Below are 8,754 nucleotides of genomic sequence, written 5' to 3'. Positions count from 1 at the left end.
TCGTTTAGCTTGTCACATAATTTAACATGACTCGAATCTAAAATGATCCAAACAACCGTATTGAAACTTCGGTATGAGTAGAATAGAAAATTGTGGTAGAAAAATTGGGCCAACTGAATTTTAATTAAGTGGGACGGTAGGATTTATTTGTGGGGTTAAGAACGTGATACATGTGATCTTATTAAAGATACCACGACATAAGTAGAAATTAATTACACTACCTTAACATAATTATAGTAGATGGCTTGACTATGTGCATAGGAGTTGTCGCTATTGTAAATTGATTTGATTTTGTTGATCATTGTTGCTTGAGTGGTGAGGGTGGAATCATAGGTGTGATTGTTCGAGAAGGTGCCTTATATATCTAATGATTAAAATATGGTTGAGGGTTTGAAAAACATGTTTTAAGTTGTCGTTTGAATGTAGAGTTTATACTTCCTTTCATTTTACCTGCAACAATTTGACTTTGATTATTATCGATGTATAACTTCGAAAAGAAAAGTGGAAGAGGTATTTCTGAAAGACCCCACAAGGCTCCGGAAAGCCTTTAAGATGTTTGGAATAATTCACTTTGCTTCTTAACTACAACCCTATTCCAAGCACACCTCTCTTCATTGACAATATGTCACATCGGGCCTTTATGAGAACAACTAGTGGGTGTGCATAATTCCAAATAACAATACATGACTTCAGGATGCACATAGTGTCATCACTTGACTTTTTCATACTGGATCCCGAAGTTTCCCAATATGGCCAATTTTGTGGATTATAGTTTTCTTTTTTGGAAAATTTTCAGCTTTTCCATATTCGAAAAGGAAATGGGTCGAGATGCTTCTAATGCACCCCACCAGACCTCAAAATGCCACCTGGTTGATTAATTAGAACCATCCATTTTGTCTCTTAACTAAAAAAATAACCAGTTACGAGCTCACCTCCCATCATTGACCCGAGACCATCTTGGTCTTTATGAGACCGACTAGGGTGTATATGGTCCAAACTACTTGTTATAATCCTAGGATGCATCATCCATCACAATTTGAGTTTTCAGTATTGAGTCCAAAATCTCCTAAAATTGCCTAAATTTATAGACTATAACCTTCACTTTTGGATAATTTTCGGCTTTTGAAATGAAACAATAGCATTCGTAGTTAAGACTTCATAGAAGAATTACGAACCCGGAAAAAATATTCATTAAGGTCCTCAAAGGATCCCTGAGGACCTATTGTTGCCCATAACCATCTAATTTCTGTCTTGGTGTCGCTGGTTCGGCTTTTTTTCATGTTTGTTCAAAAATATCCATCAGATTTTATTAGCTACCAAATTGACAATTTCTCTCCCATAGTCCTGAGTTGCTGAACAGAGTCTGGAAACTAAAGATTAAAGAAATCTAAGATTCAATGGCCAAGTAAAGAAACACAAGCATATCAAGCAAGCCATAGCACAAACTGTGCATCACAATCAAGCGGTATTATAGCTTACGGTGCAAGTACATTCTAATTCTCTACTCCAAAACCGAAAATATATGGATCACTTACAATGTCATTGGAGGAGAATAACTACAGAGAAAAGAGAAAGGAAGGGGGAGAGGGAGGATTATGGATTTATATTCCTTCAATTGGATATAGATTTGGAGGAAGGAGGGAAAGGGAATGGAGGAATCCAATTTCCTCTCCCTTTTCATAAACCAAATCCTTCCAAAGTTCAAAAAAAAAAAAAAGGAAAAAAAGGAAAAAAAATCCACTTCTTCCTTCCCCTCCCTCTCTTTCCTTCCTTTCCCACCACTATTGCTATCCAAACATTCTTAAGCTAATAAGAATATAAAACACTGTACATCAGAATAAGCTCAAGAAGCTGATACAATACAGCACTCAGGTAAAAGGGTCAAAAACCAAAATGTGACAGCAGCAAGTGCATTGGCTCATCAGCCCCATTCACCAGCCCATCAGCAATCTTCTGACTCTGTCTACAATCTGATTCCTAGCATTTGTTGTCAGCAGTTGATATTCACAATTCTCATCTAAAAGAAAACGATAGACTTCCCATTCCCGATCTGATGCAGAATACCTGCCTATTTCAGCCTGGAATTGAACAAATTATATAAGCTACTTAGCATCTAGAGAACAAACTTTGCTTATCACTGAAACATTCAAAGATCTGTTACACAAAAATGATATGTATCTTCTTACCGAGAAAATGCAGATGCCAAGCTTTTTAAGAGCAAGAGTAGCATCATGGAAAACTCGAGGTCTTCCCCGTCCAGATGACTCAACTGGATTAGCAACCAGTAGTTCAGTGTCAGGCCCACGATTCGTTATGAGTACTCGCAATGGGTGAATAGGTCTATGCCTCCTGGTCTCTTTTATTTATACCACCATTGCCAGTTTGCCATCTCCCTTTCTAACCTGCCATCAGCACAGCCTTAAAAATAGGCCCTGAACTCACCTTTTATGCTCTACTTGGGCCACCAAGGAACAATCAATCAACAAACACCATGAGCAATGTCAACCAACAGTAGAGAAGTGAGAAATTTTCAAGGCAAATTCGTATTTTCCCATTCTGAAATTATTATAAGGCTTGTTTAGAAGTGGCCATGGTGATGTTATCAAGGTGGGAAGGGTAGGGTGGTGATTAGTTGGTGACAGGCTGGGAGAAGGGTGATTCTTGCATGGAAGAGGCATTCTTCAGCAGTTTGAGGCTGAGGGTGGCATTTTGGGAAGATAGATACATGGTACATAGTTTCTCTAAGGAGTAAAGAGTAAACAACCTACAAATATAATGGAATCAAAGTAAATGGCCTAATATACCCCTCCCCTTAAAACAGGTTAAACAACCTACAAATATAATGGAATCGAAGTAAATGGCCTAATATACCCATCCCCTTAAAACAGGTTCAAAATGAAATAGTATGGTCCTCAAATTTAGGATCAACGAATGCATGGGATAGAAGTGTGAAAGACATTGCTGCACAATCAGTCTATATAACTAAAACATTTAATAAGTTGTATAGCTCCATTGAGAAGGTAGATTTATGCAACATAAAAGATAGGAAGCTCATACCTTTACATCATGATCTTTCAGAGTTCTCATGATATCATAAATAAGACCTTTGTGGTCAACACAATGTATCTGAAATAGAGTATGACTCGGACTCAAAGAGTTATCCACGTTTACAGCAGCCTTTTTCAATTGTGTCAAATCTGCGCTAAGAGCTTGCATATGGCACTCCTTCTTAGAATACTCAGATGCAAAGAGCTCTTCAGCAACAGGAGGGGAGATGGATGAGGTACGTTTACGGGCCTCATGATGTGAGTCTGCTAGCTGAAGTTCACAGCTAATACAAGATTCACCTAAAACACAACGCAGTCGTTCGTATGCTTCTCCTTGTCTCTCCTTTGTGTGGAGAAGCTCCCTGAAATGACATATTAAACAGACCATACATAACTGTCAGACAGCATTGTCATTGTCATGCCTGAATGTAGGCTACGCAGCCCTTAGCCCTCTACATGGCATTGTTGCTTATCTTGTTTGTTTTGATTTGGCACATGATGAGATATTTAAATACCAAGAAAAGGCAAAATTTAACATAGAACTAATATACCCAGCTAGGAAATATACAGATATATACCCAACTATCATTAATGACATTGAAAGTAAAATATCTAGCAACGATACACATAAAATCTCACCATCAAACGGTAACATCCCGTAACATGTTCGCTCTACCTTGTAGAAATTAGACATCTGAGTATCTGACCTAATTATGTCCAGGGAGATAACACCTCCAGTGAAATTTAATGCAATTTAGTTCACATTGTTGGATTTAGGTGGATTTGGTATATTTCCTCAGTAGGTGTATTTTGTTGGACCGTACATTAAAACAACAATAATAATGTTGTCATTGTGCTACTAGATTTTGAATTCTACTGATACGAAATATTACTTCTGATACCACTTCCGATTAAGAATATTTCCTTAAGAGTATTAATACTACAATGTAAAAGGAGAACCTAGGTCACTGCTATTATTACTATTCACATAATAAGGTTGTCATTGTGCTACTAGATTTTGAATTCTACTGATGCGAAATATTACTTCTGATACCACTTCTGATTAAGAATATTTCCTTAAGAGTATTAATACTACAATGTAAAAGGAAACAAGAAAACAGACAGGTTGTGTTTTCAATTCATAAATTAAGGGAGGAAAGAATATATACGGTTGGAAACTGCCTTTTACTGAGTTAAACTAACTAGAAGACTAGAAGTAAGATTGCATATATATGTAGCTTTCTATAATTCTACCCTGCGCACGGCAGAATCCCTACTAATTAAATGGTTGAAGATTGCGTTGTAATTGTTTTCTAAGTCTACTCTAATCTAGATCATGATTCTAGATATGGGTTACAGACTTAGAGCTGACATAAAACCTAAACAGATAGTATGCTCATCAGAAACAGCCTCCTTTCTTCCCAAAAATTTTATATATATATATATACTTGTATATTTTAAAGATTTCTTTTTGTATGCAAATTCAGTCTCATGGTGTTGCAATTAAAGTTTGACAGCAGATAGAACAAAATGAATGCACAAAACAATAAAAAGGATTTATGGTAATCTTGAAGGATGTCAAACAATTATAAATTATAATTAACAAATAACTCACAGGTTATCAGTGATAAAGAAGAGGTCCAGGACTCTGTCATCCGGAGTCGTCGTCACTTTCACCCTCTCAATATTGAGCTCAAGCTCACAGAGAACATGGGTAACATCTAAAAAGAGATGCAAGAACCACATTGATCAATAGAAGAAATACACAAACCTCTCAGTAAAAAAAGAGGAAGTATCACATTGAATATTACCATATAATAACCCTCTTCGATCAAGGCAACAAAACTTTAACAAGTAAAGAGGAGAGGACTTGGATGGTGGAGGTGGAGTATAATAAAATGACAAAGAGCATGACGGACAAAATGAAACAAGTCGTTCTTTTAGATTTTCCCATCGAACTGCATAAGTGCTAGAATGAGGAACCACCCACAAAACAACGTAGCACCACTTTCCATCCGTAGAAACATCTAGCAAAAAAACAGGCAGGTGCAATATCAGACATAATACACCTTGCTACATTATTTACAATCAGCTGATTATGTTTTTGCAGCACATAAAATAGGAATATCTGTTTATTATATTCATAAACTAGGTACATAACAAAATTGCTACAATGGAATTGGACCACTAATGTATCAACATCATCTTATCCTAATGCAAGCAATACCCTTTAAAAAGCTCTATCCCATGGCAAGATAACAAGGGCGTACATCAATAATTAAATCATGGTCCCGAGCCAAAATACAGTTCTCAATCCGCTATACGCAACCTTGCTCCTATAAATAATATCATTTGTATCGTAAACATATCGAAAGTCGAAAGCTAGACTATTATCATCACTCCCGACCAGGTGACCAAACATTAGCTCATAAGAGTATATTCTCCTTTTTCATAAGTTAGCCACCCACCATGTTAGGTGTTTATACTTATTCATAATCATACGTATAACGTATACATTATATCCATATTTTCAGCGCAAAAACAACAAAATGTCCATGACAAACAAAATTAACTGTCCAACACATTGAGCAAATAATGCAAACTTTAACCACACATCGTAATTACCCCTAATCTGATTCCCATATAATCAATTTCATTCAGTCAATTTGCCAACTTTATCATCAAACCCATAATTTTTTACACTTCAACATGAATTTACGCCAATAATTAATTCAAGAAAATTCCCTTTCCCATATCCCAACATCTATCTTAAATCAAGAAAAAAAAATGCGGAAAAAAAATGCAAAATAATTTAGTACAAGATAAACTGCAGAAAATATGGGAAAAAAAATATTATAATAAAAAAAGTACCTCCTTTGGAAATGAAGAGGCCGAAATCAAGAATGGTGCGACAAATATCCAAACCAAGGCCAGATTTATCAGGGCAATTAACGGTGATAACCCAAGGATCACCGGATTTTTTCCCTTTCTCAATCGAAACGGTGTCGTCGTTAGGAATCCCCATTGAAGCACGGAAACCTAACGTTGAGATTGACGGCGTTTCTGTGTCCAGATCCTCCGCGCCGCCGCCACCTGCTCACAGAGTTTCAAGCTTACCGGATATTCAGGTATGTTCTACTTTTTTCTCTTTTTTGTGTAAGGTTATAGAGAGAGAATTTTGAGGCGGCAGAAAGTGAGTGAGGTTTTTTAATTAAAAAAAAAAAAGGTACATGGAAGCCACGTAAGCAATCCTTTATCCACGTGGCATATTGTTGCTGGTTGATCTGTTGGTAAAGTATATTCTGATTTTATTATTTTATTTTTGTAGGTTGAATTGTTAGTAGGATGGATGAAGTGCAAGTTGTATTGTTGTAACAGACTTACGATAAATTGCGTCACTGGAGAATTCGCGCGAATTGGAAAGGGAAGAAGAAGACAATACAGTTCTACAAAAGTGAAAAATGAAATTTGTAAATTCATAAAAATGATGAAAATACGTGTTTCTGATGAATCATGAAAGTGACTTTTGTTTCATTCTAGAGCCTTGAGTGCGAAATTATTGGAACTCGGCAGGATATTTTTCTTGAAGATACTAGTGTACTACATTTTTCAAGTGGAAATTTTTCTGAAACATTCTCCACAAAACCTCAATGTATTAGACAATTTCAGATTGATACTTACATCATACGGAGTAGTCTATAAAAATAATTAAATAACATACCATAAACGGGAAAAACAATAAGAAACATAAAGGGTTATGAAAAAAATTTAAATAATCATATCAGTAACTATTGAAATGTTCGTGAAATATATTTGCTCTTTCATTGATGTAAATTTTACAAAATAAGATTTAGTCCAATAATGATAATGACAAAGATTCTATTGTCTTTTCATTGAGTCATTACGAAATTGACATTTATTTAATTAAGATTTTGTGGTTTTCATATTCAATTCACCGTGAAATTGAAATAATAATTAATTTAGAATAATTGTTGGTTTTAAATTCAACGACTTAAATGTTCATCTCTAACTATCATAGACAATAATATCAACTTTTTATACTTTATACTTTTACATTACGAAATATGAGTAATAGACAATAAAATATACGGTATTAATGATCTAAGAAGTACAATTGACGTATAAATTAATCAAACTGATGCACTTATCTAAAAACACAGGGAGTACAAAGAAAAAGCAAAATTTATGTAAAAGATCACACCAACATTTATCATCAGCATGATGTGAAACCCTATCACAAACTCCATTATCTTAAATTTATTAGTGCTTAAAAACAAAATAGGTTAACATCTGGTGCAACCACCATTTTCTTAATTTATACATACATCAAAAGGTAGGTGACAGTTTCATAAAAGAAATAAGTATAAAACGCAGCAAAGAAAAACAAAAGGAAGGAAAAAAAAATTTGAATGTATATCTTCAATAAAGTTCTATTTTTCTTTCATAAGATTTTTGTAAAGAAACATAAAATTAAGAATAGTCTAATATTTTAGTAAAATCAACACACTCAAAAAAATAAGTACTCCGTACAATTTTAAAAGCCTTTAGTTTTTTCAAGTGGAGAACCAGCACAAAAACCTGGTAGAAGAATTGACAAGCAGAACAAGGAAATGCAATCAAAGCATATATGGTGTAGAATTTCCTACTCCGTAGTTAAGAGTTCATTAACCAGATTTTTAATTGATTCCTTCAGATAGTAGTGACGTGAAAAGGACGAGCACAAGCTACTTGACAAGCCACCAAAATGGAAATTTGAGGGCCATAATACAGAGATGATATACTCCTCAGAAGCTGATATTTCAGGAACTTTTTTTGTTGGTCAACTAACCAAAGGTTTTGGAGTCCAAACGTTACTGGCATAAATGACAAACAATACAACTCTATCGCACACGCCCACACCACTATACCAGCCACCAATCATCAGGACTAACTGCTGAAAGGTTTTGGAGTCCATACATAAATGATAAATGACGGATAGTACAGCTCTAGCCCAAACCACTATACCAGCCACCAATCTTCGGGACTACTACTTGCTGAAAGGTATCAATCAACACCAATTGGCTGCCCAGTGCCCAACTGTTTCCCTTACAGTTAGATCACACGATCTGGAACCCCCAAAATAACATTTTGCCAAAAGATCATAGCCGCCTTGAAAGAAAACAGTTTGCCAATTACTAAACCTTCAAAAAAAAAAAAAAAAAAAGAGAGAACATTCTGTACCAAGGAAAGCATGATCCTAAATTCCTAACATGAGCTAATGACTTAAAATCTTGTCAGCTGGTTCACTAAGTAATGGCTGGCATTTATACTTAAAGCTCAATTAACCACAAACAGCACATTATCTAGTCAATTTTTCCAAAGTTGAGGATTGAGGGCTACAAGTCTTGGAACCAAGAGTGCGGAAGTTCTAGGTTCATTGGTTTTGGGTTGGGGTTATATAATGATGTTTAGGCGTAGCAATCACTGGAGACATTGAGCCAATGAAGGACAGTTTAAAGGCCTAAAGTAACAAAAAGTGAGGCTCAAATGCAGCCAGCTGCTTGTAAGTGTTAATCTAAGAGTTGGCGTAGTCTTGCAGGGTCAGTCTAAGTACCTAACCAGGTCTGATGTGGGCATTAGCAAAGCTCCAAGTGTCAGGACCATCAGGAGGCCTGGAAAGCAAACTGCACCCTGTTACAAGTGTGGC

The 8,754-nt window shown here is 35.7% G+C and overlaps 1 long non-coding RNA gene and 1 pseudogene across 1 annotated transcript; one reads left to right on the top strand and one right to left on the bottom strand.

Moving 5' to 3' along the window:
• Window positions 1-1,424: 1,424 nt before the first annotated feature.
• Window positions 1,425-6,351, bottom strand: LOC110688460 (annotated as a pseudogene).
• LOC110688462 lies at window positions 6,041-6,581 on the top strand. The gene is made up of 2 exons (XR_002504600.1): window positions 6,041-6,175; window positions 6,376-6,581. It is a non-coding gene; the product is annotated as an uncharacterized LOC110688462 (long non-coding RNA).
• The last annotated feature ends 2,173 nt before the right edge of the window (window positions 6,582-8,754 follow it).

The sequence above is a fragment of the Chenopodium quinoa genome, unplaced genomic scaffold (genome assembly GCF_001683475.1).
Source record: "Chenopodium quinoa cultivar QQ74 unplaced genomic scaffold, ASM168347v1, whole genome shotgun sequence".
NCBI classification, from domain to species: Eukaryota; Viridiplantae; Streptophyta; class Magnoliopsida; order Caryophyllales; family Amaranthaceae; genus Chenopodium; species Chenopodium quinoa.
The sequence above is the reverse complement of the archived record's forward strand: the minus strand, read 5'-3'. Positions and strand labels throughout refer to the sequence as shown.